The sequence below is a fragment of the Equus asinus genome, chromosome 21 (assembly GCF_041296235.1).
Source record: "Equus asinus isolate D_3611 breed Donkey chromosome 21, EquAss-T2T_v2, whole genome shotgun sequence".
Lineage (NCBI taxonomy): Eukaryota > Metazoa > Chordata > Mammalia > Perissodactyla > Equidae > Equus > Equus asinus.
This window is the reverse complement of record NC_091810.1, coordinates 9,852,570-9,877,570: the sequence shown is the minus strand read 5'-3', so window position 1 is coordinate 9,877,570 and position 25,001 is coordinate 9,852,570. Positions and strand designations below refer to the sequence as shown.

Genomic DNA, 25,001 nt, shown 5'->3' with positions numbered 1-25,001 from the left:
CATCCTTTGAATTATAGAAAATTCCTGTATTTCAATGAGGCAAGGACATATTCATAGGAAAATGGAGTTCCCTTATACGTATGAACCTTCTAGTGTCCGTTAAGGAGATATGGCAAGACAAAGCTTTCCTCAGCACACTCCACAGACATCCACTGTTAACTCTTCCCGCTTCCAATGTCCTAGTTCAACATGTCAGTTCTGGCACTCCAAAAGTAAGTAATAGTTCTTCTAAGTGATCTAGGATTAACAGAAAAATTTCTCTGCTCGGGACCTTATCCCTATAGTGGAAGCCTAGGCTGAGAAACCCTGAAATCCAGCTTAATAAAGTTTCTCTGTGTTGTCTTATTCATTCCGCTGCAGTAGACATTTTTAAAAAGTTCTGGAACCTACCCAATATCCCCTTTTGGTCTCGGGTCATTTTATCCAAATCCAGCAGTCCCTGTGGCACTGAAGTCTCAGGGAAGGAGTAATTAAATCAGCTAGCTCAACATGATATTCGTGATCAAGTTGTTTAACACAGCCTGATCACATGTACCCCTCCCAGAAAAGAGAGACAAAGGATGCAGCGATCTGTGAACATCTTTGGGGAGGCCAATGGCTCCATCACTTGATGTTGGATCTTTCTTTTGTAAAAGGGGTAAAAAAGAAAAAAAATTCATATAAAATAAAAGAAGATCCAGGGACCGGCTCCGTGGCCGAATGGTTAAGTTCGTGCACTCTGCTGTGGCGGCCCAGGGTTCGGATCCTGGACGCGGACATGGCACTGCTCGTCAGGTCAAGTTGAGGCGGTGTCCCACATCCCACAACTAGAAGGACGTGCAACTAAGATATACAACTATACGGGGTGGGGGGGGGGGGCGGGGTGGGGAGATAAAAGCATAAAAAAAAAGATTGGCAACAGTTGTTAGCCCAGGTGCCAATCCTTGGGGAAAATAAAAAAATAAAGAAAAGAAGATCGGGCTTCTCTTTGGCTTTAGGCAGAGTTCTTAAAATCTGTATAGGAAGGAAACTCAGAATTCCTGTCCTGCAATGGTTACCTTTGTGATTGCATTCCAAGGCTCCCTTTCCAAAATTATTGTTTAAAGAAATACTAATCCCTTATGGTAACGCTGTTGACATAAGAAACTTTATGTAGTGCTGATGGAAATATAAATTAGGAGCAATTAAAATTTTTCTCAGTTCATGCTCTCTTATACGCCTAGCGTAAGAAAATAAAAAAATATACAGAATGTTTTAGTATGAATATATGTTAATACCAGCATCGTTTATAATCGCATATTATGGAAAACAACTAAATTTCCCAAAGATTGAGATGGTTAAGTAAGTAACGAAACACCCTCAATATAATTTTGTAGCGGTTAAAATGTTTAAGTGTTTATTTTTTTGTATGGGGAAATTATTTTGTTACGATACTGATAGCTGAAACTGGGTTATAATTGTATATTAAGTTATAATACTTTAAAATGCACACACACAAGCAAAATCCTATAGCACACAAACAAATTTTCACATTTCTTTTTATTGTACAAGCATCTTATGGCCATTTGTCTCTCCTTTCCTGGCTTGTGTGATTTCCACATTTCCTCTGATAATATTATTAATTCTTATAATAGAATTATTAAAGAACAGCTATTTCATGTCACTTCCTTCTCTGTTCCTCTTTGAGGTTCCTGGACCCAGGACCCTGGACCAGCTGGCTGTCCTACAATGCAACTCAATTCACCCAAATTCTGACTCTGTTTACCTGGAGACAGCATCAGATTCCACAGGTTGAGGGTTCAGTCCTACCAGACTGTTCCCCCCCCAACTTCAGATGCCAATCCCAAGCCCTGGTTGTCACTTGCACTTCTGACCGACAGGCTATAGATCAGACGTTCCCACAACCTCCTCCTTGGGTTCAATTTAATTTGCTACAGCAGCTCAAAGAACTCAGAGATATGTTTTACTTTTAAGATTACCAGTTTATCATAGAAGAATATAACTCTGAAACAACGAAATGGAAGAGATGCCTAGGGCAAGGTATGGGGAACCGGCACAGATCCATGCAGTCTCCAGGCATGCTACTCTCCCAGCACCTCCACGTGTTCACCCAGAAACTCCCCAGACGCTGTACTGTTGGGGTTTTCTGGAGGCTTTCTCTCGTGGGCGTGATCAATCATTAACTCCGTCTCCAGCCCCTCTCCCCTCTCTGGAGGATGAAGGATGGGGCTCAAAATTCCAAACTTCTAGTCAAGACTTGGTCTTTCTGGTAACCAGCCCCCATCCTGGAGTCATCCAGGGGCCCACCAGAGTCACCTGTTGGGACAAAAGATGCTCCTACTGCTCTCACCACTTAGGTTTTTACAAGGGTTTTAGGAGCTCTGTGTCAGGAACCAGGGGAAGACATCAATATATATATTTCTTATTATTTCACAGTTCCCAACTCATGTTCACTCCTATTCCATGAGCTTTCAGTGTCCACAAAACATAACATTTTTTTAAACAGTTAAACTCTTTATAGAGGTACTGGATCATGTTCTCAGCCTAGTTTTTATCCATTGTCAGAGATTGAAATACCCTAAGTAATCTTAGAAATATGTGTGTGAAGGAGATTTTATTTTGCTGAACCTACAAAAGGAATAATATTGCAGTGTTCTCCTGTTTGTAGTACAAATGTGGCTAAAGTGACAAGTGTGGAATCCTCGCTGAGCCTTGACACAGAGGGAAAACGTCTCTTTGAATGATATTTGAGGTGAGGAGAAAGTAGAGCATTAGCGCAAGAAGAATGGAGAGTCACAGTAGGAACTGTGGGCTGGGGAAACAGACACTCACACATTGCTGTGAAAACGTAAAATGGTACAGTCACCATGAGAAATTTTTCAAGTGAAAAGACACTCAAGTGAAAACTCATCACAAGTGAAAATGCACCCAGAAAATACACTTTTGAAAATTTAGCTTATATGTAAGCCTACATAGATGAAAACTGTAGTTTATGCAGGTTTAATAATTGGAGCGCTGCTTGTAAGAATACTGGGAAATCCTTAATGCGTGTTACTAGAAGATGGGTTAATTAACCTAGGGTGCAGCCACACATACTGTGACCTAACTTGAAGCTGTGGGAAATGATGACATGTCTAATCTACTGATTTGGAACCACATGTGTGTGAAGAAAAAATAAATACCTACAAATGCATATATGTATTTGAGATTGCATATTGACATAGTATAGACCTATATATTTATATACGCATATAGGTAGGTGTGTGTATTTTCAGCATCTGCCTATTTGTATATGAAAGTAACTTCTCTGCAAGGATACACACCAAAATTAAAGCACTGTTCTCTCTGAAGTGAACTACTGTGTGTCTGAGCACTTGGAAGGAAAGTTTGCTGACCCCTTTTGCCTTTTGAACGGTTGTGCTATGTATGCATTACATACTTAAATATGTAATAATGCTGATAACTAAAATGTGGGCCTCCTTTGAGGAGAACTTTACATTTCCCATTTGCTCCAGTTCCTCATGAATCTAACTACTACTGTAGGGGAGCAGAATTTGCTACCCCAAAATGTGTCTCTTTGGCTTGATCAATTTTAAGAGCAAAAGACTTTGACCTTCCCCATAACTGCCTAAAAGAATTTTAGATGGAAGGCCTGTTCCAGGAGGGAACTCTTACCATGGAAACTACAGTGTGATATGAACGAGGTGTGACAGACAGCGAGGAACCCAGAAAGGCCCGGTGGATCACAGTCCCCTCTGTATCCAAAGTCTCTGCCAGGTACGGCAAACAATTATTTACCAAACATTTGCTTTTCCATCTCCACATGAATTGACCCTGGAAGTCCCAAACCCCCACCGCCAACATCCCCTGTGTCTTCAGCTTGAGTTGGTAATTAAGGTGGCGGCTTCAGCTGTTTTGGTGAGTTACTCAGTTTTCCTAGGTTTCTCCCATGCATACATGTTATTAAACTTTGTTTTCTTTTTCTCCTTTTTTCTGTCTTATGTCAGTTTAACTCTTAGAACAGCCAGAAGAACCTAGAAGAATAGAGGGAAAATTCTTCCCCCCCATCCTATGTAGGGATTCAGCTTCTAATAGCCCCTTCTTTCTGGATTTTGAGCCTCTGGCTGCAGTTTATCCATGTCTGCATATGCCTGAGGAGCAGAGTATTTGTAGTCAGATACTCATGAACAGGCATTACAGATTATGGACGCTTCGCCGTCTGCGGCCTCTGGGAGCAGTCAAGTCCACCCAGGCTTAATACAGCAGAGAAGGGTGCAAACATGTGCTGTATCGACAGTCAGTATCTGGAGACAGTAATGTGAAATGGAAAAAACGTTGTGAGCTAATAGGAAATATACATAGGTCTCTGCCCACAGTTCCTGACAGCGCTCCTGGAACACTGGTAAATTCCTAAGTGCCAAGAGCAATAGAAGCTTCTTTTGTTCTAACTAGGCGACTCTGGGTGGGCTCCTGTGTGGCATTTGGATGCAGGCTGGACACCAGAAATACCAGGCTGTGATTAGAAGCTTGGGATTTCCATCCCCCCTTTCTCCTCCAACTTCTCTAGAGAGAGAGGAGGGGCTGGAAGTGGAGTTAATAATCGGTCATGCTTATGTGAGGGAGCCTCCATGAAATCCCAATACTATGGGCTTTGGGGTGCCTCCAGGTTGGTGAACACATCTGTCTACAGTGGGGGTGATCCATCCCGACTCCACAGGGACAAATGCTCTCATGTTCGGGACCCTCCCCAACCTCACCCTGTGTGTCTCTTCATTAGGCTGTTCATCTGTATCGTTCATCATATCCTTCAATAAACTGGTAAACATATATAAATGATTCCCTGAGTTCTGTGAACTGCTCTAGAAAATTAATCGAACCTGAGGAGGAAGTTGTGGTAACCTCTGATTTGTAGCTAAATTGGACAGAAAATGTGGGTAACCTGGGGACCTACCGCTTGCCATTGGCATCTGAAGTGGGGGGCAGTGTCATGGGACTGAGCCCTCAACCAGTGGGATCTGACGCTATCTCCAGCTACAGAGTGTCAGAATGAGGTTAAATTGTAGAACGCCCAGCTGGTGTCCACGGAATTGCTTGGTGTGGGGAAAACCCACATAGATTTGGTGAAGTGAGGTGTTCCGTGTGAAAATTAAGATGAGACACCGGGTAAAGGAGAACTGTACGGTTTTTTTCTTAACACAAAAGCATTGCTTTTTGTTTTCCTTTCAAAGAACTCCCTCAATCAATGATCTTGAGAAAGCACCTGCATTCACTCTTCTCTTTTCTGCAAGAAGTCATTAGAGGTTAAAAAGGTCAGCTCTGAAGGAAGCTTGTCTGACCTGGTAACATGGCTTCAGCACTTAGTAAACGTAATAACTTCGTAGATGTTATGTAATCTCTTCTGACCTCAGAATCTTCAGCTCTCAAATAGAAATATAATAGTAAGCACCTCCAGTGTTGCAAGTGAACTGAACATTAGAGAGGGGATACTGCGCATGCTACATACACAAATATGATAATGATTAGATTATGAACCCAATGTAGCCAAGAATACGGAAACTTCTCAGGAATGAAGTGTCCTCCAAGAGATAAAAGAGATGTAGCTCCTCTCAGAGCTCTCTCTGGTGGCAAATACAAAATGAAAATGCATAGTGGGAGAGGCATTGGCTGCCACTGCCACTGCTGGGAGAGGCAATCCAGCGCCTGTGGTCTGTCGACCCTCACTGGGCCACTTAGGAAGGAGTTGTGGGCGGGGAACACTTCTCCACCAAGAGGTAAGGAGTCTGCACAGCCTGTGCTGGACTTGTCACCTCTTGTGGGACTATCTTTTCCCATTCCAGACTCAATGTGTTCTCCTTCGTTCTGCTTAAGCTTGGGCGTCACATGGCAGCTGGCCAACTCCACTGCTATACTTGTCCCCTGCAGAGAGGGTCAGGTTCTTTCTTCTGTGGCATGAGAGGGGTGTGTGCAGGCCAACTGCCCTGCCTCAGCTGCCAGGAGGAACCAGCTGGCCATGGGGGACCACTGCCTACCACTGAAGCTGATCTTGCTCTGTCTCCTCTATGTGAGTAAAGCATTGTTCCACCCAGTGCTTGGCTGCGTTGTGTTTTCCTTGGAGACTCCAATACTAAGACGCAGTGGCAGAAGTGTTTGGGTTTCTGCCTCTGGTGATAGGCAACACATGCTGCTTGCATGGCAGACACCATCCAGTCAAGATAGACTCTCATCATCTCTGACACCGTCATCACCTGCTGTACAGCAACCTATTTATACATAGGGCTTATGGCATCTTTCAGTAAAAGCATATATAAAAACCCAAGCCTCAATAAGATATATGTGTGCACAACCAGATACTATGGAGTTTTCACTCAAAACTCAATTTTAGGTAGACCACAATTTATCTGACAGAGGGCATAGTCAGTGCCTAGTCAGCCCTGAAGATCATCTCTGCCTCCACCTTCCTGTCATCCCAGCCATCTCTGTTCCTGCAGTCCATTCTGTTTCTGCCCTTTCATACACAGATGGCAAATGAGCACACAGAAAGATGCTCAACATCTTTGCCATCAGGGAAATGCAAATTAGAAATAACAATCAGATACAAGTACAGGCCTATTAGAACGGCCAAAACCCAGAACACTAAAAACTGCAAATGCTGAGGCGGACATGGAGCAACAGGAAACTTCATCCATCGCTGTTGGGAATGCAAGACAGTGCAGCCACTTTGGAGGAGAGTTTGGAAGTGTCTTACAAAGCTAGACATTCTTGCCCTAAGATCCAGCAATTTCACTCCTTGGTATATACTTGAATGAATTGAAAACATATATCCACACAAAACCTACAGTTGAATGTTTCTGTCAGCTTTATTCATTATTGGAAAAGATGGCAAATAAACAAGATGCCCTCCAAGAGGTAAATGGATAAACAAACTGTTGTCTATTCAAACAATGGAATATTATTCAGCAATAGAAAAGAAATGAATTATCAAGCCAAGAAAAAAACATGGAGGAATCTTAAATGCACATTTCTTAGTAAAAGAAGCCAATTGGAAAAGGCTGCACACTGTATGATTCCAATTATGTGCCATTTTGGAGAAGGCAAAACCAAGGAGATGGTAAAAACTTCAGTAGTTACCGGGACTTGGGCAGAGGGAGGGAGGAATGAATAGGAGGAGCACAGAGGAATTTTAGAGCAGAGAAATTATGGTGTATGATACTGTAACAGTGGATAGATGTCCTTATACATTCTTCAAAGCCCATTAAAGATAAAACACACAGAGTGAACCCTAACATAAGCTGTTTGCTTTATATTGTATCAGTGTTGGCTCATCAAATATAACCAATGTATCTCACAAATGCAAGATATTGATGACAAGGGAAAGTGTGTGTGAACTGGGGTATGAGGGAGGATATTGGAACTTGTGCTGTCTGCTGTATATATATATATATATATATATATATTTTTTTTTTTTTTTTTTTGCTGGGGAAGATTGGCCCTGGGCTAACATGTATTGCTAATCTTCCTCTTTTTGCTTGGCTGCTGAGCTAACATCTGTGCCAATCTTCCTATATTTTGTATGTGGGACACCACCACAGCATGGCTTCATCAGTGGTACATAGGTCTGCACCCGGGATCGAGCCTGGGACACCTGGGCCACCAAACTGGAACATACAAACTTAACCACTATGCCACTGAGCCAGCCCCATGCTGAATTTTTCTGTAAACTTAAAATTATTCTAAAAAGTAAAGTCTATTAATAAGAAAATTAAATCCTAGAACAGGGAGTTATTTGTGTACTGATGGCTGTCTCCTTGCTAGAACCTAAGTTTGGTTTGGGTGTTTCCCATCTCATGGACTCAGGTGACATGACCTTTTCTTCTCACCTGAGAACAGTGGGGAAGGAATTGAATGCAATCCTGTCACTGCTCAAAGTGTAGCTTAGTGATGGGCTGGATTGCAACCCTGACCCAGAAAGTTCCCTTGGGGCTTCTGGAAGGAAAGCCCTGTCTAGTGAAAAGGGGTATGACAGGGCATATTTTCTCTCACTGTCTTTGGACATTTGGGGCCAAGAATCAAATAGTCTTGTGACAATGGACAGAACACTCTCACTATGAGAGAAAATGAAAATCTACCACTCCTGGAGTAGTCATGAGGTTGTTGATAGAGCCCTTTCATCCTTGAGCCACAGGGGCTCTTGACACTCTGTTGTGGGAGCTAATGAACTCTGTATTGTTTTCTTAAAGTCAGGTAAAATTCACGTCATGTAAAATTCACTGTGAAAAGGTGAATCACCCACAATTCAGTGGGGTTTAGGACATTCCCAGTGCTGTGCAATCATCACTACTGTCTGGACCACAAGATTTCATCATCCTAAAGGAAACCCCATACAAATTAAGCAGTCGCTCCCCATTCCACCCTACGCCCAGCCTCTGGCAACCAGGAAGGGACATTCTATCTATTGATCTGCCTTTTGTGGACTTTTCGTATCTATAGAAACATAAAGATTTCTCCTTTTGTGTCTGCCTTCTTTCACTAGCATAGTGTTTTTAAAGATTATACACACATCAGCAGTTCACTTCTTTCCATGGCTGATTCATATCCCATTGCATGGATGTCCCCATTTTTGTTTCTCCCTTCATCAGTTGATGGACCTTGCACCTTGGACTATTATGCCCAGGGCTGATGTGAATATTCCTAGACAAATTGTTGGTTGTATACCTGTGTTCGATTTTAGGGGGTGAATATCTAGGAGTGGAAGTGCCAGGTCATCAGGTTATTCTATGTTTAACTATTTTAAACAAACTTCAAATTCAGGTTGAAATTTGCTCCACAAAATTGAGTTTCAGCACCAAAAGTAACAGCCATATTTTCTGTACTATTGGTAGAAAAACCCAAAAACAATTGCTTTGGTAGGTTTTCCAGGTTTCGCTTGTAAAGCAAGATGAGACAGTAGATATAGTCATGGAGAAAGACAGAAGAGAATAGACAAATCAGGTGCTGGTATCCATGACCTCTGACTCTGTCTTACCCTGAAACAGAGCTGTTCAGCATCCCCGCGACAAGCTTCTGAAGACATAGGCTCAGCACAGGAATGTGCATAGCAACAAGCACACAAAAGTTTCTGCAGTAACCCCTCAGTGCTTCCTCAAGGGCCCCTTCTAATCATTAAGTTTTCCTCTGTATGAGCCATCCTTCTTTGTCCCTTTGTATGCCCTGCAACTTCTTGCAGGAGACTGAGTATTTGGAATAGGATGATGTGACAATTGAGGATGTCAGGTTCTCCCCATCCCCAGCGTTTCTTGTTTCTGCTTATTACAATAGTCCTTGTTCATTTCTTTAGTGAATTTTCTGATCCACTCCTGCGAGTTCTGTATTCTTTGTCATGTGTGGTCCCTGAAGTCTTTGTCCCATTAGCCCAAGGGTCAGCTAGGGTTTCTGAGTCTACCGGGTCTTCAGATGTCCTCCTTGGGAAAGAGGGTGAGTGAATTCTCTATGTGAGAGGGAGAGCAATCATATCCTTTGGTGAAAAGAAAGAGAGTGTGGTGCCAGCATCCACTTCTGCTTTCACTCTGGCACACAGAAGACTATGTTTCCTAGACCTCTTGGTTTTGGAAAGGATATGTGGCACCTTCCAACCAATGGCATCACTTTTAATCCAAAGAATAAAAGAGGAGGTGTAAGACCCTAGGTTCTCTTTCTGTCCTTTGGTGGCAACTGAAGAAGGCATCAGTTTCAGATGGTGTACCAACAAGATCGTGGGGCCTCCATCAGCCTTGCCCCACGTGACTTAGGAAGCAGGGGTCCCTTCACCTCAACTATCAGTGTATGATGTAAATCTGAGGAGAAATACATCTTTAGTCATGAATTTCTCAATTGTTGCATTTATTACCAGAGCATTACCTAAGTTATCCTGGAGATTACAATGACCTACCCTCTCAGACTGTCTAACAGATCATTCTTCCAGAACAGCATTTGCCGAATCTCATGCTGCTGTGTTCAGCATTAATGTCTCCTGATTGCTGCTAGTCACAGATGGGGCCCTGGAAAGAGACTGTGAGGGGGAGGATTCCATGTGGAAGGTTTAGGGAAGCGTTCTGGGGAGATATCCCTATGGGAAGTTAGCAAGGCGGAGAGAGTTGAAGGAGAAGCTGAAGGCCAAGACAGTTGCCACTGAGTCTGTGCCAACTCTCAAGGATCTCTGGAGCTGGGACAGCCCTTTGGTGTTGTCCCAAATTGAGACCAGGCTTCTTATTCCCTTATCAGCCAGACATGGGCCTCTGGCTGTCCCTCGAGAGGGCTGTGTCCTAAGGTTAGCTGGTTCCCTATGCTGTGGGCATGTCCTGTGAGGGAAAGAGCTGTGAGCTGTCCTCAGCCAATGTTCCCAGGAGCAGTGTGGTGGATGCATTGGCCTTGAGCATGACCCTGGGCTGAGTCTCAATGTTTCCATGGCACTTCTCCTTCACCATCATCTTCCTTCCCAACCCAGTTAATAATCTCACAAACTGAGAAGTCCTTGGGATGACATACGTAGAGCTTCTGCCTTTCCCTATGATTGGATGAGAGAACTCATTGGTGAAGACCAGAATCTCTCTCTCCAGAATCCAGACCCCTTACCCAGGGGCTTTGGTAGATCTCCAGAAGTGTTCCAACCTTAGCTGCAAATGCTGAAGTTGTTCCTAAAACAGTGGCCCCAGTTTTGCTCTAGTCTGGTGGTTGTAGTTAGAGAGAGTTCAATTCCCTAAGGAGAGTCAGAGTGGTCTCCAAGGTCTTGTGGTCACTGGGACAGGCGGTGTACACATCAAAACCTAAGGGCAGGTTGAGGAGTCAAGAGGGGTTCTCATTGGTCTCCTCAATGGTGAAGGAAAGGCCAGTACATCTTGGTACCTCTTCCAGAGCCACCAAAACCGAGGGGGCAGCAGTCGGGTGAATGGGCCAATCATGTCATTCAAGGAGAAATCCTAAGGCAAGCCAAGGGAAAGGCAGTGTTTGGGAGTCAGGTTTCCCATTCAGAGACCCTCCTGTCTTGGCAATTGGAGGTGGTATGAATATGGTTCCCAGGGTTCTGGAATACTCTGGCATGAATCCCTCACTGTGATGAGACAGATCACCAAGAGAGGCTTGCGGGACACTGTGAGTGGGGTGAGGTGGCATTTAGCTGGATGGTATGGCTGTCAATGGGACAGATTTTTTGTTAGCTCCTGTAAATGGAAAATGCATCAATGAATGGACCACGTGGCAAGAGATTCTTGAGGGACGTGAGTGAGGAGTACAATCCCATGTCTTACACCACTTTGGAAAGACTGAGTTCACTCCTAATGTGATCTTGTTTTCACTTACACTGGAAGACGAGATGCAAGCACCCATCCCCACCTTACACCTGCAACAGTTTAAACAGAACCCTGCTTTCCAGTTCCTCAAATATTCTGACGATTTCTCTCTGACACTATATGCACCTGAGGGATTTCAAGAGATTCACATTGTTATTTTCTCTTCCCTTTAGTTAGCTCTTAGGAAGCCAGTTTTGGTAACTCATACTTTCCTTCAAAAATAAACCTGTCATCCAGATTTTCTCACTGCTTTACTCATAGACTTCAGCAAACAATTTCCAATTTGGAAACCCAAAGATGGGATAAATTGTCCCTCCTTTGCCACAGCTGTACCCACGTGACTTACTGAATGTTGCTACCTGCCGGGTCGGCTCTCAGGAGCATCCCAGTCCTGGAGGAGACACTCGTGGGACACCCGTGCCTTCATCCTGGCCCTGGACTAGCCCTGGGACCTGCCACGACTCTTTCTCCCTGGAGGGACAGCACAGCCCTCCCCACCTTCCTCTGGCAAGTCTCTTTCCTGGGTGGCTGTGCTGCATCAGCAAGGGCCTGGGCTGCCGGGGACCAGGATTGATCCTCAGCTTCTGGCTGTCCTGAGACGGCCTCCCTGGCAGAGTCCGGCCTGCCGAGTGTCTGAGTGACACTTGCAGCCATCAGGAAGGAGGGGATAACTCAGGAGTGACAAGCAATTCATCTGGTCCTTGCTTACATGGTGTTTCCTGGGGATGAAGCTCAAAAGGCCAGGTGGTCACCCTGTAGCTGTTGGTTCTCAGGCGGGTTCTCCGGTTGAGCCAGACCAGTGTCTGTTGGACACCCACATGGGGAGCATTTCCAGATTATACTTGGTGAAGCTGTGTCCATGCACATCCACAGAACGTTAGTTTGGTGGCATTGCCCGCAGGACCCCCAACTCACACCTTTCTTAGGCCTCATCTTTCCAACTTCCCAACAGGAAAGGTTCACACCTCGATGACAGAACCACAGCACAAGACTGTGGAAAAGACCCCAGTCACCCCAGGGGCTACGTGCTTCATGGGCTCGGGCCCAGCTACCACTTTCGGAAAAGCCAGTAAAATTACACCAGAGTGTGTAAACTGGTGATTGTCCAAGACCATGGACCTGAGAACCGCACAGGCCCAGAGGTCACCCTGGGCAGCAAGGAACACTGTGGGGTCATTCCTGGTCAGGATGATGGTCTGTTATCCTGGAAAACCAGAGCTCCCCTGGGATCCATCAGGTCCAGCCTGGAAGGAGTGGCCACGATGGACCTGACAGAAAGGCTAGGGGCATCTAGGGAATTTCTGCCCTAAGAGAGAATTGCATGCGGAAGTGCAGGGATGCTGAAAATCCTAGTTCACAGGGAGCACCAGGTTCGTGGAGGGAGACCCGGCTGTGGCGCTAAAAACTGCCTCCCCAATCTTTCCCCTTGGAGAAAAATAAGCAGGAAGTGGGAATCAGAGTCAAGGACCCGAATCCCAGGAGGACCAAGCCCAGGTCAAAGGTGAACAGGGAGACCCTAGAGGGCCCAGAGAGGGAGAGTCCTGCCCACCCTTAGTCCATTTGCACAGGACCTTCCTCTAGCCTCGCCCTCTCCACGTGCACATTTTGAGGTTTTACAGGATTTTCCCCACTTACAGTGGATGCAATTCCAGGGGCTGAATCAGAAAACAAGTTCCTCATTTGGGCAAGAGGAACTGGGAAAATGTTCCCTCGTCCTCCAAGTGCAGCAAGGCAGCCACGGTCCTGGGCAGGAATTGTGCTAGGCACAGGCCAGGGCCAGCTTTTTGGCTATTGAGGAAGGTTAGGTCTGAGCTAACATCTGCAGCCAATCCTCCTATTTTTGCTGAGGAAGACTGACCCTGAGCTAACATCCGTGCCCATCTTCCTCTACTTTATATGCAGGATACCTGCCACAGCGTGGCTGGACAAGGGATGCTTAGGTCTGCACTGGGGATCTGTACCAGCGTACCTCAGGGGGCCAAAGGGGACCATGGGAACTGAACCGCTGCGCCACTGGGCTGGCCCGAAGCAAGTGCTACTTTTAAGGACACCCCCGTTTCCGTGACTGTTGTTCTGCCAGAGAAAATCCCTCCAACGTCTCAGCCCCGGGAGATCGGAGGGGCCACTTCTGCTCCAGGACCAGGTGAACCACACTGCAATGATCCTGTCCTCTGAGTGAGGGGGACACAGGACTGTCCTTCAGCAGCCAGGGATGGCACTGGCACTTCTCCCTTCACCACATACCCTGAGCTGAGGACTCTGCGAGGTTTCTGAATTCAAGGAGGAATGTGAGATTCTGGATCTTATTTTCATGAGCACAGAGAGCGAAAGAACCACATGTCCACTCCCAGGCTGAGAAAAAAACAGAAATTTAATAGAATACCCAAACTTAGCATTTATCATTGACAACAAAAACATGGCCCCTCCAAAGAGGGAAATAGGCGCTGGGGAAAATGTGTGAGGGAGATGGGGGGATCGTCCACTCCCTTGTTGCCTTCAGGGACCCCAGGAAATGGATCACAAAGTTTTCATTCACATCAGCCTCTGAGAGGTGGCCCCATGCACCTGAGTGTCCCTGCTGTGTCCCTGCTGTAGTTCAGCTGGTCTCAGGAGCATCATCTGCCACCACCACTGGGCTCTTTTTTGGGGGCCTGGTGTCTGGATAGAGAGAGGAATTTCCTAGGGGGCCTCCCCCAGAAACACAGCATACTCTCCCCCCTCCCCGCACCCACTGTACCCTGTGCCCCAGCCCCGGTGCTGAGTGCTCAGTCAGCCAACAGCACCCCATGTCTCTGACACAGGGGCTGATATTTAGTGTCACCCACTTCACAGAGAAACAAACCAGTCCCAGAAATGCGAGGGGAATCACCCGTGACAGGACTGCTCAGTGGTGGAGCTGGGGCCCCAGCACCACAGCTGTCCGACTCCCCTGGCCCAGACTTGGCCTGAATCTGTACTGAGCCCCTGGATTCATCCACTGCCAGTCCAGACACTCACTCAGCCCTGGGCGGGAAGATGAGTGGCTCTTCCTGTCTGTGAAGAAGAGTTGAATCTTTCTGGTCCACTGGTATCGTGGCTCCAGCTGACAGGACAGGCTGTAGCTACAGGACAGAGTGGAGTTGTTGGCTCCCAGGAGCCACGCCTGAGCTGTGCCTCCCAGAGCCTCCCAGCAGCTGGAGTCCCAGGGCCCCAGGGGGCGCCATGCAGCCAGATCTGAGGCTGACCATGGAGCCACGGCCATGGACACTGGAGCTGGTCTGCAGAGAGAGTCTGCCCTGCCCTCACCCAACTCCTGCCCCGCCTCACCTCGCCTCCTCGCTCAGGGGCTCCACGGCCTGGAACCAGGCCCCAAAATGCTCATCGGGCTGCATGGTGTACAGATTTGCAGCCTTCTGGACCATCTCGATGTCCTTGATGAATTTGAATTCCTGGGACAGAGGAAGGACAGGATGGAGACATGGCCTAGGTGGGGGACCCTGCAGGGCTCTTGGAGGGGGTGAGGAGGGGGACAAGGAGCCAGTGTGGGGCCTTTGCCAACTTGGGAACTCTCCTTCCCTGCAATTCCAGTCAGGACGTGCCTGTTCTCACAGTTGGCCCGAAATAGATCCTCTACCAGGAAGGGGTCATTGATGCGAGCCCTTCCCCTACCCACCAATGCCATAGCATCCCCAGCTCTGTATATTGAACTCTGCAAATAAATGTCCGACCCCAGGGATCGAGCTAGAGGGCTTGTTATGAAAGGGGAGCTCTCTGATTCCCACAGACCCACACTCACCACAGTGAGGCCGCAGCTCCTTACCTCATTCCGACAGCTGAGCACATTGCCCTGGAAGGCAGACAGCCGAAGTCCATCAGAAACAGCCCCCTTAGCCCAGAACTAGCCCCCATCCCACCTCTTCCAGTGTTGCACTGCTGCCAGTGGGCAGGCCCTTCCAGAGACCAGTCTTGGACCTGGGCCAGGCTCTGGGCTCCAGACCTGGGGGCAGAGGAGCTGAGACCTTGTAATCTAACCCTCTCTGATGACACGTGGGGAGACTGAGGCCTCAGGCAGGAAGGGACAGCTCAGCCACTGATGTGCTTCCTGACTGGGAGGGGCCCGACTTCTCTTCCCTCATGGGCAGGGCCAGAGGGAGAGGCTGAGTCCAGCTCAGACACCACCTCCTGCGCCCACACAGCCAGGCAGCTCTGAGCCTCAGCAGCCCAGGGAGCCTGGATGGCGGCCTAGGCAGAGCCTCCCATCACTCGTTGCTGAGATGGGCCTGATGTCCTGGCTTCCACAGGAGGCTGGGAGGCTCTGCAGAGGACCTTTCCAAGTGTGAGAGCTCAGGGCTCAGGCAGGACTCTCTCCTCCCAAACCCTCAGGAGCCTTATCCCAGGGCCCCACCTCCAGGCTCACTCACCTCCACATAATAATCCGTCTCATCATGCAGCAGCTCCAGGTAACTGAAGATCATCTCGAGGGAGGGGATGACACCCTGCTCCATCAAGGTGGGGATGGTGATGAGTTCCAGCACTCAGGTGCCCCCATGAACCCTCCCCTGAAACCCCTTACCCCAGCCACCTGCCCACCCCAGGCTCCCATGTACAGTAGCCTAGGACCCTCAGGAGCCCCCACCACACATAATGCCCTCCTCCCCTCCCCTCCAGGAACACCAAACTCCCCCAGTCACGTCCCAGGGCTGGCTGTGGGCCAATCCCAGGGGGTGTGGCCCCTGCCCCTCCCCACCCCAAAACCATCCTGCTCGCAGCCCTTCCAGGCCTCCTCCTGCTCACTGCCACTGCAGGCACTTCAGGCTCGGCAGCCACAGCAGATGCGCTGGAGGAGGAAGGACCCTCTCATGGGGCAGGCCTCTAGCTGGGAGGGGGAGCACCCTCTCCTCTGACTCCTGGGCACCTCCCCCCCAGGCACCCTCACCTGCTGCCGCTGCCTCTCCCGGGCTCTATGGCGGCCCCTCTGTGCAGTGGCCAACACGGTGGTCGCCTCCTGTCAGTGCCGAGGACAGGGTCAGAGAGGCCCTGCTCCCTTCCACATGTCCCTCAAGGCCCCTGACCTCAGACCCTGGCCATCTGGCTCCAGTCCCCTGCTGCCTATGCTGTTCCCACTTCCAGGGTGCTCTGATTCTAGACCAGTCCTGGCTCCAGGACTCACTGTTGTGTGACCTTGGGCCTGCCCAGGCCTCCCTGAGACTCTTTCCTCATCAGGAAAGAGTGGGGGAGAACTCCACCTGCCTCCAGGGCTCTCCTGAGGACTCCCTGTCATCTGACTGTCATCACTGCTCTCCCCTCAGCTCTCGAGGAGGAGCCAGCACAAATCTCCTCCCATTCCTGTCCTCCCTTGGACGGTATCACCCCACCGTGAGGCCTGCACCATGTCATCTCCCTCCATTTCCCAGAGGAGGAGACCGAGGCCCACAGAGGGGCAGAGACTTGCTCAAGGACTCACTGAGGAGAGGTCACTCTCCCTCCCAGCCAGAGTCCCTGTCCCCGCTGCCTTCACCCCTCGCCCTGCCCCACCACTGACCACGGTCCTGTCCTCTGCACTCCCAGAGTGTGTCCCAACAATAGCCAAACTGAGACATGGAGGGAGAGGGCAGAGGGTGTTGGGGGAGCCATGTGGCATCTCCTTCCTGCCCCACCCACAGGGGTCTCTGAACCCCAGGATGGGCTTACCATAGCCTCAGTTCCTAGGATGCCCTCAGGATGTTCCCGGCCCCCTCACACACCCCTCCTCCCAGATCTCCAGCCCCAGGTTACCTTCAGGAACAGTCTCTTGCTCACGTGCTGCTGTCCCCTGCACCACTTCTTAAAGGTGTAGGATCTCTCCCTGGGGGAGTGGGGAAAGAAAGAAAGAAAGATTATGGGATGGTTGAAGGGCAAATCCGTTTGTTTGAGATCCCAGAAGACCCAAACAGCCTGGGGCCTGGATGAGGGATTTCACTGGGTTGCTCTGAGCCCTGAGGTCACCATTGGACTGGGGAGGGGCCTCTCCTGTTGTCACCTGGGGCCTCCATTCCCATATCTACCACACCGATCTGTTTTGAACACTCTTGGTTTCAGTTGGATGGAGATCTCTGTTGCTGCAAAGGAAACACTTGAGAATCTCCAACTGGGCTCAAGTCAGGATCTGATATTGAAGGAAATGAGTTCCTGGGCAGAACCGCTGGCCTAAGGGCCCTGAGAGGCTCAGAGACCCAGGAACTGGATCAGTCCGTGTCCCAGGCATTCACTGTCTCCCAGGTGGTCTCAGCTGACTGCGGGGGCCATGGCGACCCAATGCCGGGTGCAGGGTCCACCTCCCCCTCGTGGTGCTTGGATGGAGGGCAGCCTACCCACCTGGACACTTGTCCCCAGGTGTGTTTGAGACGCTTAATGGCAGGGCTCTGCAGAGCAGAAAAGATCGTGTGGAAGGATGCGAAATTTCTGAGGCCTAGGCACCCCTAGGGAAGGGAAGAGATTGAGCTGTGAGTGGGGGCTGGAGCTCTCCAGCTCTGGATTCTGTCCCCTCATGGACTTCTCCTGTCCTGGATGAGACAGATGCCCAGGAAACCCAGGGAGGGCACACCTGGGACCTGAGGAGTAACACTGCCAGGCGCAAGGATTTTTAGCTGAACACAAGGAAGGAGCACAGGAAGGAAGTGAGCTTGCCACCACCAGGACCTCAAGTCAAGGTCAGTGTGGCCCTGGCAGGAGTGTCTAGGGCCAGCGCAGGGACTCAGACCACAGACTTCAATATCGACAGCTGAGAAACAAGAGGCAATTCCCATGACTCCAGACAGGGCCTCCATGGGCCTCCCATGACTTACTTCAGCCACATGAATCCACAGCTCTACCATCCTGGCCCTGTCCTGCGCTGTCATGCCCAGGGCCCCGAGGCACGTAGCGATGACACTGTTGGCCAAGGTGTTCGTGTGTGCCACAGTGTCACGGATGGTGGGTGCCAGGAATTTGTGGTCCCTGCGGTCTCGCTGGGACCAGATGGAGCCCAGGCAGTGGGCAGGCACCAATTTCTTGAACAGCTCCTGGGGAAGATTCAGAGTGTTGCCAGCACTGCCTCCCCCCAGCTTGGCATCCATGGTCCTCCACAGTCCCAGGTGGGTTGAGGACAGAGCAGGAGCTCAGGAAGCAGAGGACGTGATCTCTGAGGTGTGTGGGATTCCCTGGGTTTTGTCTGTGTCCACTGAAGGTGTCAGCACAAGATGACCGGGACACAGTGCTGTGCAGAAGGGAGGGCATTTGCTCCCAGCCCCATCTCACTTCCTCCAAGCTCCGGAAAACAGACCTCACCAGCCCACCCCAAGGGACATCTTCCACCCATCGCAGTCCCCCCTCGGGTCCCACTCCCCATTCCCATGCACATTCCCCCGAGGCAGGGAGAAGCACCGGCTTTATGTGATTGTCTCTGCTGGAGTCAGTACACATCACATGCCTGATGTGTGCTGAGGATTTGAAGGCCCCCTGGGCACACGCGTGATCGGCCCAAGGACCTGGCAGCACTTCAGTGAGCTCCCTCCTGCACCAAAAGGCCAGACCCTGCCCAACTTCCTCTCTGTTCCACCTCATTCATCGGCACAGCCACCCCGTGCAGCAGGTGCCCTTAGTGTCCGGCTCTGCTGTGCACGTGGGGACAGCGAGTGCTTGGGGTTAAGAAAGTGCCCAAGTCGCAGTGTTGGTAACGGGGGAGCAGGAATGTGAACCCAGATCATCAGATTTTGGATCAGGGAATGGCAGGTGTGGGGCAGCTCACAGCACAGGAAGGCAGGGCCCCCCTGCCCTGCAAGCCCCGCTGCTCACCGCCTCCATCCTTGTCAGCTGCTCTGCCACCAGCCGGGGAGGGAAGTCCAAGATGTTCGGCTTCTCCTCCCGCAGCTGGTTTTCGGTGGTCACAGCCCAGGGTCCAGTGGGCTCTAGTTCAGGAGCTGGCACTGGGGCTGAAGCTAATGGTGCCCCTTCCTCCAGCCCTGTAGGGTCCGATGCAGGTGACGCTGGCTCCAGCTCTGCCATGGGTGGTGGGGCTGGAGCTGGAGATGGCTCTAGCCCAGGGGCTGGTTCTGGCTCTGGCTCTGGCTCTGGATGTGGCAGGAGCTTTGGAGCTGGCTCTGCAGCAGGATAAGGAGAAAGTTTCACCCACACACCTGACAGTTTTTGTGCCTTTCCAAAGATAGGAAGGACTCCACTGCCTTTAAGGGAACTCTAGACCATGAACCTCAACACAGACAGTCTCAGACTCCAGTCCCCTCACCTTTCTGTTTGGCCTCAATGGCCTTCAGGTGCTCCAGGTGTCCTGGCAGAAGGTAGGCATGGCCCTCCACATGTGAGCCACCAAAGCTGATGTACAGAGTGGCCAGCTGCAGGGTCCAGCATGGAAACTGTAGGGGCTCCCTGCAATCCTGCCCTTGGCCCAGCCAGGTTCCCAGCAGGAAACAGATAGCACTGCAGGGAGGCAGATGGGCCAGAGAGTCAGTGGCCCAGCCTTTCCTTAAACACTGCCCACCCAAGGCACTCTTGTTAGCATCTGGGCCCCTGTGCCATCCCCTCCCCCTCCAGAGGAGGGGCCCATCCCAGCCATGAGCCCTGGCTGGCTGTCCTGGCTGTGGCAGGCCTGCTCATCCAGCAGGCCGAACACAGAGTCTGTGAGAGTCTCTTGTTCCCACCGACACTCTCCTCCCCAAGGGTCTGGACACAGCCCACCCCAGCCCTCCATGCAAATGGACCACTGGAATGAAGACTCCAGCAGATCTGTGAGCAGCTTGCTCACGCACCTCCTACTATGGACCTGGTGGTGGCGCTCACAAGGGGTGGATGTGGAGAAAGGGAGGCAGAAGGAGCTGGGACTCTGCTGGGATTGGGTCTCTAGGAGGCAACTCAGCCCAGCCTCCCTTCCGGTTCTCAGGGGGCCTGGGACCCATGCATATCTCTCTTTGAGTCCAGTCCTGCTGGAGTGGCAGCCACCAGAACTCAGCCCTCCCATGGGAATCACAAGATGGGTGAGAGGCAGGCTTCTCCCAGGCCTGACCCCGCCACAGCCTCCATCCTCTGCCCGCACCCTGTTTGCTAGAGACAGGAGGCCCTCCGTCTGCACCCAAAGACCACTCACTTTGGGAGGTGGTGCTGTCTTCCAGCATCCTGCACACAATGGGCCAAGCTGCCTCCATGTGTCCCAAAGGGGATGAGGGCATCGCCCGGGATGGAGGGTAGATGGGACCTAGGAATGATGTCAAGTGTGACTGACTCTCAGATTAGAGAGGAGGCCCAGGGAGGCTGTCTGCTTCATTTATTGAGTGACACTTAATGTGACCAGATGCCCTGCACACAGTACGTCCTTCATAGACATTGTTAAATGAACTCCAACCAGAACCACCCCAGGTGTCTGAGTGGGCCTGTGGCCCCTCTGTGGCCCTAGAGATCCCTAAGTGGCTACACCAAGGACAAGCACCAGGACCAGCTGGATGGCATCTCAAACTCCTTGACAGGGTGCTCTCCAGGTGCTTTTCCAAACTCAAAAAGCCACAAGCCAGTGAAGGGAGACAAAGACTACTTTCCGTGGGGGACAGAGAAATAATCACCACCAGCAACCACAGCACGGCCCACCACCCTCTCTGCAGAGCCGGGCACCAGGGCAGCACCTGGAGGGCTGATCCCGTTCATCCCTGGGAGAAGCCTAGCAAGTTCTTCCTCTCCCACCCCACGTTTCAGAGGCGCCAACTCAGGCTCAGAGAGATGCGGTGACATTCCCAAGACAAGACACACAGCTGGCAGTGGGCAGAGTCACCACTGTGCTGAGGAGGAGGTGGGCAGTCACCTGGGAAACAGCTGGTCCAGCACCTGGTGGGCTGTGCTGGAGCCTGAGTAGCTGCAGAGGGAGGTGGTGACACTGCAGAGGACTCTGCTGGGGAAGGCTGGCAGCACAGACTCTGAGAGCCTCTGCATCGTGCCTGCCTGGAGGGCACGCATCCTGCAGGCCTCAGTGACAGACAGAGTGGACTCATCTTCACTCTGGGTGGGATGAGGAGGACACAGGGTCAGGACCACCACTTCAAACCACCAGGATTATCAAGGTCTGCAGCTGACCCAGGAACTCCTAGCCCCTCCCACACATCTGCAACAGGAGACACATGAGCTCCCACACTCAGCAAGGTTCTGGGCTCTCACAGTACAATCTGACTTTGGTCCTGCGAAGGATTCCACACTGAGCTCCCTCGAGGCCATTTGCTCGCTGAGGGACAACAGAGCTCCCTCTGTGCAGAGCACCAGCCCAGTGAATCCTCAACAGACACCCCCTCTCCACAGAGGAGAACAGAGGCTTAGGCATGCCAAGTGGCTTCTCTAGGTCCTGTGGGTCAGAGCTGAGAACCGCCCAAAGTGAGGGCTGAGGGCCAGCCCCTCTAACTGCCTGAGGCTTCAGTGGGCCCCGACCTGGAGGGAAACGTTATGCAGCCACCCCACCCCTCCCAGGTCTGGAAACAGTGTACAAGGCAGTGACACACTCTGAGAATCCCTTTGGCTTCCAAAACACGCTGATGGTTATTTCTCTTACATTAAAGGGAGTTTGGAGACCCTCGTTGTCGAGGTTCCATTTTCCAAAAAAGGAAAAATTCAAAGATACTCAGGGCCTATTGGGAAGTGACAACGACAACAATGTTTTCTCTAATCTTCCTAGGGAAATGCAAAGACTGCCCTCCTACCCTCCTATGCAGCTGGTGGGGAGGAGCGGAAGTCCAGATTCCTTTGAGACTGTGGGACACTCATGGGGGACAGCCCTGTTAGGGTCCCAGGAGAACGGCAGTTTGAGGTTGGATTCTGGGCCTGCCCTGGTCATCTCAGGGTCCTGGGTGCGAAGACCCCTCCGTGCCCACTCTCACCTCAGAGCATCCCTGGTTATTGATGATGGTGCGGTGCAGCTGGTCCCTGTCCAGGGAGATGGAGTACCCGAAGCCATCCGTCAGCTCTTCGACCACCTCCTGTGTGCTGCCCTGCAAAGACAGTGCCCGAGAGCGGGGCTGGGAGGTTTCAGGGGCCTGCCTCGGCTTGGCCACGGGAGGAAACCCCAGTACAGATCAGGTACCCAGCAGCGTCTGCATAGACCTCCAGCCAGGGAGGGAATGAGATGACACCTGGATGGCTCGGGACTAACCTATGGGTAGAGGAGTTTGGTCCCCAGCACCCACTCTCCCATCATGTTAGCCACCACCTAGGCTGGGAACACGACGCACTGTCAGCCTTCCAACACCGAGCAAACGGCTCCTGCCCAGGGTGGGTCCCCGCTCTGCCCCGCCGTCCCTCACTCCATTCCCCCCCTAACACACAAGGAGGCTCAAAGGGGTGTGCGGGTGGCACCCAGTTGTGGCCTAACCATGTTGGCCTGCCCTGTGTTACCTGAGGGCTCCTCCTGACAAATGGACAGAGGCGGTGCAGGTGAGGGCCAAGCCAGTGTCTATAGTGACTGAAAAGTCTCTTTTTCTTGGCTTTCCTGAAGCCACAGCCTCCACAACTCGGGAGACAACAGGAAAACATGCTGTTCTCTTGAACGTCTCCACTCAAGTGGGCTCAATAGGATGCTATGTCTAGAATGTGGGCGCCTGGAGACCAGTGTGCTAAGTTCTGTTGGGGTCTGTCTCCAAGGAAGTGAGGTCACTTCCTCTGGGTTCCCTCACCTTGGCACCTTCTTCAATCACACCCACCGAAAACCCCTCTGGGATCTTGGCTGCTCACCCTCCTTGCCCATGTCACCTCCAGAACTGTACACAAATAGCCAGCACAGACCCCAACACAGGACCTTGTGATGAAAGCAGGGTTCAAGCTTGAGGACATGCAGCTGAGTTCCGACCTCTTTTTTCCTACAAGCTCTGTGTCCTGGAAATGCCATCATGCCTCCCAGGGGCTCCTCAATCACCCAACCTGCACGATGGGGACAATGCCAGAAATATCTCCCTCGGGACATCCTCAGGTGTAGAACAGACAATAGCGACAACACCTGTGGTCTGGTTACCATGTGTCTGATGCACACACTTAGAGATGAATGAATGACAAGAAGGGGTGGGATGTAGTGTGGAGTAGCCCTCAAAACAGGCCTGGGTTCCAGCTCTGCACCTTTAAGAGGTGGAAATTAGGGGAAATTCAGATATTTCCATTCACTGGCATGAAACCTTGCATGGTCTCCTGTTTGACTTAGAATCAGACCCAAGTGCCTCGTGTCGGCCTATGTGGTGGGCAGCCTCCACCACGGCTCCCGGTGCTCACTGTCTTCTGCTGTGTGCATCCTTGTGGAACCACAGAGTGGTTAGGAAGTGGCTTCTGAACAGCAGAATGCAGCCAAAGTGATGGGATGGCACACAACCAAGGGTTAAGAACAAAAAGCCTGGCCCTTCCTTCTTACTCATTTTCTTCAGCCCCCTCCCTCTTTCCCTCCTCATGTTTCCATCTCTCTCTTTCCCTGTATCATATATCTCTGGAACTAGGGGAGCAAGTGTGCATGTTTTCAGTTGCCCTATGTAGAGGCTCTATAGGAGAGAACGGAGGGAATGATCGGCCAAGGACAGGCAGGAGAACCTGAGTTTGAATTTGGATTCTGGGCCGGCCCTGGTCATCTCAGGGTTCTGGGTGGGAAGACCCCTCTGTGCCCACTCTCACCTCAGAGCAGCCCTGGTCACTATTGTTGGCGGGGTGGAGCTGCGCCCGGTCCAGGGAGATGGAGTACCCGAAGCCATCTGCCAGCTCTTCAACCGCCTCCTGCATGCATCTCTGCAAAGACAGTGCCCGAGAGCTGGGCAGGGAGGTCTCAGGGGCCTGCCTCGACTTGGCCACAGGAGGAAACCCTGGCACAGATCATGTACACAGCAGCATCTACGTAGACCTCCAGCCAGGGGGGGAATGAGATGACACCCGGAGGGCTCAGGACTAACTTATGGGCAGAGGAGCTTGGTCCCCAGCACTCACTCTCCCATCCTGCTAGCCACCACCTAGGCTGGGAACATGACACACTGCCAGGGTTCTAAGGCCAAATAAATGTCTCATGCTCACGGTGGGTACCCGCTCCGCAGCGCTGTCCCTCACTCCACTCCCCCCCGACACACAAGGAGGCTCAAAGTGGTGTGTGGGTGGCATCCAATTGTGGCCTAACCCAGTTGGCTTTCCCTGTATTACCTGAGTGCTCCTCCTGCCAGTTGGACAGAGGCGGTGCAGGTGAGGGCCAAGCCAGTGTCTATAGTGACTGAAAAGGCTCTTTTTCTTGGCTTTCCTGAAGCTGAAGCCTCCACAACTCGGGAAACAACAGGAGAACATCCTCTTGTCTTCAGTGTCGCCACTCAAGTGGGCTCAATAGGATGCTATGTCTAGAATGTGGGCGCCTGGAGACCAGTGTGCTAAGTTCTGTTGGGGTCTGTCTCCAAGGAAGTGAGGTCACTTCCTCAAGTTTCCCTTACCTGGGCGCCTTCTTCAATCACACCCACCGAAAACCTCTCTGGGATCTTGGCTGCAATGTAGGACTGCAAGCTCTTGCCACTTGAGAAGTAGTGGTTCAACTCTATGATGATGTTGGTCTTGCTTTCTAAGTGTGTGTGTGTGTGTGTGTGTGTATGAGACTGTTCTCTGCATCTTGCCACGTGGGTCAGATCGACTCCTTTCCTTGGAAAAATTGTCCCTAACCACGTTCTCTGGGCTTTATTTTCACGTCTTGAACAGTGCTGTCCAACAGTAGAATTTCAC

General features: G+C 50.9%; 1 protein-coding gene across 1 annotated transcript in view; it reads right to left on the bottom strand.

Moving 5' to 3' along the window:
* The window catches only part of LOC123276003 (uncharacterized), a 99,947-nt gene that overhangs the window by 34,008 nt on the left and 40,938 nt on the right, over window positions 1–25,001 (bottom strand). The window lies entirely within an intron of this gene.